Below are 5,032 nucleotides of genomic sequence, written 5' to 3'. Positions count from 1 at the left end.
TCAAAATACGCTTATTGTGATGTTTTTTACCAAACATATGTAGCAGAAAACAAATTAGCCTAAAATGTTAAAAAATTTTGATTTTTACATTTTTTTGGGGGGGAATTTCATATAAAAAAAAAGAGAAAAATGTTGTTATTTTTTCAAAATTGTCGCTCTCTTTTTGTTTATAGCGCAAAAAGTAAAAATCGCAAATACCACCAAAAGAAAGCTCTATTTGTGGGGAAAAAAAGGACATACATTAAATTTGGGTACAGTGTTGCACGACTGCGCAATTGTCCGTTAAAATAACACAGTACCGAATCTCAAAATATGGCCATTCCTGGTCAGGAATGGGGTAAAATCTTCCGGTCTTAAAGCGGTTAAAAATACGCTCATTGAGAATTTTTTTGTCAAAGACATGTAGCTAAATACATTTTGGCCTAAATATATGACAAAAATTGAATATATATATTTTTTAACTGTCAAAGTAGAAAAATATTGTTATTTTTTCAAAATTGTCGCTCTTTTTTTTATTAATATCGCAGAAAATGAAAAGTGCAGAGGTGATCAAATACCACCAAAAGAAAGCTCCATTTGTGGGAAAAAAAAGGACGTAAATTTCGTTTGGGTACGGTGTTGCATGACCGCGCAATTGTCAGTTAAAGTTGCACAGTGCCAAGTTGCAAAAAGTGGCCTGGACTTAAAGCAGGAAAATCCTCCGGTGGTAAAGTGGTTAAACAAGGCAAGGATGATTCCGGTGGAAGAGTCCCTGGCCTTTACGGATTCGGCTGACCAGAAGGCAGAGGCTGTGGCTTATGTACACCTTAGCTGGTTCGGCAATGAGGCCAGTATGAGTGGGCTAAGCTCCTACGCCATGACCTAGAGGGAGAACAGCTCCCTTCTGCCTTTGCTGAGTTGGCAGACCAGCTGGTTCAGGGGCTGCAGTTTACCTGTGATGCCTCATTGGACGCGGACATGGATGGCTCACCTCTCTGTTTTGGTGGTGGTCCTTCGGCATGTCTTTTGGCTCAAATGCTTGTCTGCACTCCAGACTTCTGTAAAGGCCTTGACTGATCTTCCCTTTCAAGGAGATCCTCTGTTTGGAGCTACCCTGGATGACATCATTAAAGGTCTTACGGGGGGAAAAGTACCTTTCTTCCGCAGGCTACTAAGGGTAAGGAACCTCATTGTAGACGTGGACCTTCCTTCTCAGCTCATAAGAAGATTTTTAGTCCCTCAGGGTCGACTGACAAGGGCTCGAAGCCTTTCAGGGCCTCTTCTGGCGAATTCAAATGAACCTGGCCTGGCAAGTCGAAAGCGGGCTTCTCCAGACCTGCGGGCAAGGCTCCTTCTGCATGAAGGTGTGCCCTCAACCATATCGGGGAGTAGGGGGAAATCTCCACTGGATTCCAGACCCGTGGACTTCCCTGGTGCAAGACAAGTGGGTCCACGAAGTCATTTGGTTTGGCTACAAGATCGAGTTTCGCTCTTGTCCCCCAGCAAGGTGTTTTCCTTCCAACCTGCGCCTGTCCCCAGACCACTTACAGGGTCTGTATGGGGCGGTACAAGACCTGTTCCTTCAAGGTGTGATTGTACCGATTCCGACTTCGGAACGTTTTCTAGGTTTCTACTCAAACCTGTACACAGTCCCCAGGAAGGAAGGCAAAGTGCGTCCAATCCTGGACCTCAAAGCGCTAAACTGCTTTGTGCAGGTACAGACGTTCAGAATGGAGTCCATTCAAATGGTGGTGGCATCCCTGTGTCAGTGGGATTTCCTAGCCTCTATAGATATCAAGGATGCCTATCTTCACATTCCAATATGTGCTAGTCACCAGCGTTTTCTCCGCTTTACTGTGGGAAAGGAGCATTATCAGTTTGTGGCGTTACCCTTTGGTCTCGCCTCCGCTCCTCCGGTATTCGCAAAAGCGTTGGCTCTGATGCTAGCCTTGCTACGCCAACAGGGATTGCGGTACTGGGCTACTTGGATGATCTCCTTTTGCGAGCGGAGTCTCCTTCTGTTCTGATGGATAACCTGGAGATCACAATACAAACTCTGCGGGAGTTCGGCTGGATTCTGAATTTTCTGAAGTCTGCCCTGGTTCCGTCCACCAAGCTGGACTATTTGGGCCTGACTCTGGACTCAGCCATAGCTGCAATTCATCTCCTGCTGTCCAACAAATGGTCATCCCTCTGGACTTGCATGCCTCTGCTGGGCCTGAGGGTATCTACCTTTGAGGCGGTTCAGTTTGCACAGTACCATACGAGGTTCCTGCAAAGGGAGATTCTGACCAAATGGGACAAGACTTCGTAGTCTCTGGACAATCAGATCTGGCTGAGTTTTAGAACAAAGGAGTCCCTAATGTGGTGGCTTTGCTCTCTGGCTCTTCGGCTGGGAAAATCCTTTCTCCCCTTGTATTGGACAGTGGTCATCACGGATGGGGGAGCAAGAAAATACTGCGCTAACTAATAAAGTGAAAAAGCAGCTAGCACCAATCACTAGACAAAAAAGTGACCAATAATACAAAAACAGAAAGAAATGTGCAGCGCTAATAAATATGTATAAACAAATAATACATAAAAGTCCAATCAAATATTAGCAAAAAAAGTCCATCAAAAAAATCCCAAGTAAATAATGTGATGAGGTAAGTCCAACAAAGGATAACGTGATCTTAATGTGCAGCAAATCCCAACACCAATAAAGATAAGTGGATTGCGCTCACCAGATGGATGGGACCCAGATACCATATAGTATATGGGTCATACAGGCTTATGGGAATATTTGTAGGATGTCCCAACTGGATGTATCGACCTCAATGGATTCCGTATGGATCAGCAACGATTATGGACTCACCAGATCTCAACTCCTCAGTGCAGAAGCAGCCCTCCTCTGCCTGTCTCGGCTCCGAGATCACGGATGCCAGCCTGTCCGGCTGGGGAAGCATTCTCGGGAAGCATTCTGCTCAGGGGATCTGGACACTGGAAGAGTTCAGACTACCGATCAATGTCCTGGAACACCAAGCGATCAGACTGTGCCTGGAACATTGGACGGATCGTCTTCAGGGATGTCTGGTGTGCATTAAATCGGACAATACCATGGCCATGGCTTATGTCAATCACCAAGGGGGCACAAGAATTGCCCTGGTGGCTCTGGAGTTAGCTGGCATTCTAAGGTGGGCAGAATGATTTGTTCCAGCCCTCTCCGCCGTACACATTCCTGGGGTAGAAAACTGGCAGGCAGATTACCTTAGTCGGCAGGCGTTGGACCAAGGGGAGTGATTTCTTCATCTGGAGGTGTTTCATCAGTTGTGTCTCTGGTGGGGAACCCCCAAGGTGGATCTGTTGGTGTTTCGGCTCAACAGAAAGGTGCAGAGGTTTGTGGCACGGTCAAGGGATCCTCTGGCAGAAGCCACAAATGTACTGGTGGCCCCTTGGGGTCAATATCATCTGATCTACGCCTTCCCTCCTCTCAACCTTCTGCCCAGACTTCTACGCAGGATCAAGGCAAAAGGGATTCCGGTCATTCCAGTGGCACCAGGCTGGCCTCGCTGGGCCTGGAATGCCGATCTAGTGTGGCTGATCGCCGACGTTCCTTGGAAGCTTCCTCTCAGGGAGGATCTGCTGTCCCGAGGACCAATCTTCCATCCTGCTTTACAATAGCTGGCTTTAGCACCTGGCATTCAACAGTCAAGCTGTCAAAGGATAGAGGCTTGTTTCAACCAGTGATTCCTACGTTGTTAAAAGCTAGGAAATCTACCTCTAGGAAGATCTACCATCGTACGTGGAAGACGTACATTGCGTGGTGTGAGTCTCTTGGGGTTCATCCTCGTTCCTTCTTTGGGGCTTGTATCTTTAGATTAGAGATTTTTTGGATAAATTCTGGTGTCTCTTCGCAGACTTTGGATAGAAGTAACAGATGTGGAAAAACTGGTATTTGGGTGTCGAAGGTGCCTTCACAACGTAACTCTATAGAGGTACTCTTGATGAAAGCAAGAGTTGCCTTGCTGTCAAAAATTTAAATCATATGTACCTGTCAAATAGGTGTGGAAAAATTGGCCTTTGGGTGTTAATTGTGCCCATGAAACCTACACCAAAAAAATTCTTCCAGATGAAATGAACACCCACTACACTAGGCAGCCTAGAAGTCTTGCAGAGATTCCACATCCTAAAAACACTAAATCAGTGACATTGGCATCAGGGGCTTCATAGCTGCTGGACTGTTTCATTTTTATAAATGTCAGATAGTCCATGGAGTCTGTGGACAGATGCGTTTTTTTATCAGTAACAAAACCTCCAGCAGCACTGAATGCCCATTCTGAAAGCATGCTAAATGCAGAGCAGCCTAGCAACTCAATTGCATACTGGCCAAGTTCTAGCCAGTGGTCTATTCTCATGACCAAGTAACCCAGTGGATCGTCAACTGGAAAGCTTTCTGTTTTCACCCCTAGATAATCATCCACCCTATGATGCAGACTCTGCCGATGGGATGTGGAAGCTGAGAGTCCTGGGTGGTGAGGACTAACAAAATAGTGAAATGCATCACTTAGGTGGCCCCTTCCTCCACATATCCTCTCTTGACCAACAGAAGCCTCAAAACTAAGTTTTCTATGACATTGTAACCTACCAGAGTCTGGAAACGCATTAAATAAACTCCTCTTAAGTGTCCTCAAGAGATTTCATCTTCTGCACCCTCTGTGGGAATGGAATGAGGTCTGAGACTTTACCCTTGTAACAGTGGTCAAGGAGGGTTGCCAACCAATAGTGATCCTTCTCCTTGATGCCACGTATTCTTGGATCCTTTCGCAGGCTTTGAAGCATAGGGGAGCCCATGCACCGCAAGTTTGCGGAGGCATGACTAGCAGACTCCTCAGAGTCACTGAGGATTACAGTATGTGGAACTGCCTCCTCCCAGCCACGTACTACTCCCTTAGGTTCTGGGGATGGAAAACCATCACTTAAGGTTTGACGTATGTCTTCCTCTGCTTCCATGCCTACAAAACTGCCAGAAACCTATTCCCTCTCCTCTTGTGCATTCTGTGGCGTAGGAAGAATG

Source organism: Pelophylax lessonae (assembly GCF_965119305.1).
Source record: "Pelophylax lessonae genome assembly, chromosome: 2".
Classification (NCBI taxonomy): domain Eukaryota; kingdom Metazoa; phylum Chordata; class Amphibia; order Anura; family Ranidae; genus Pelophylax; species Pelophylax lessonae.
Note: the sequence above shows the minus strand (reverse complement) of the source record.